This window comes from Limulus polyphemus, unplaced genomic scaffold (genome assembly GCF_000517525.1).
Source record: "Limulus polyphemus unplaced genomic scaffold, Limulus_polyphemus-2.1.2 Scaffold1304, whole genome shotgun sequence".
Classification (NCBI taxonomy): domain Eukaryota; kingdom Metazoa; phylum Arthropoda; class Merostomata; order Xiphosura; family Limulidae; genus Limulus; species Limulus polyphemus.
Window position 1 is genome coordinate 305,913 of NW_013666914.1, and position 660 is coordinate 306,572.

A 660-nucleotide genomic window follows, 5' to 3' on the forward strand; every position below is an offset into this window, starting at 1 on the left:
CACCACTGGTATCGAAACCCGGATTCTAGCGTTATAAGTCCGCAGACATACCTCTGTGCCACTGGGAGGGTACTGTACAATGACGCCTCTCCCCCTCAACAATGACTCAAATTGTAAACACGTTTGTTTGTTTTGAATTTCGCGCAAAGCTACTCGAGGGCTATCTGCGCTAGCCGTCCCTAATTTAGCAGTGTAAGACTAGAGGGAAGACGGTTAATCATCAGCACCCACCGCCAACTCTTGGGCTACTCTTTTATGTTACCAACACATAGTGAGATTGATCGTAACATTATAACGCCACCACGGCTAAAAGGGTGAGCATGTTTGGTGAGACGGGGATTCGAACCCGCAACCCTCAGACTGCGAGTCGAGCGCCCTAACCACCTGGCCATGTCGGTCCTAAACACGTTTGTTAATCATGCAGATTAAGATCACTTAAAAGATCAACAGTGGAAAATTCGAAAATACATATTATGATAATTGACAATTTATTCAAGTTAATCAATGTAATTTGTAAACGAATTAAATATAAATACTTTCAAATTTCACTTATATCAAGCTTAAAAATTTATCAGATATAGTTGAAGTACATGGGATAAGGAAGCACACATATTCACGAGGGAATAAATCGGAGAAGTGACTTACGCTCCTAACTCCATA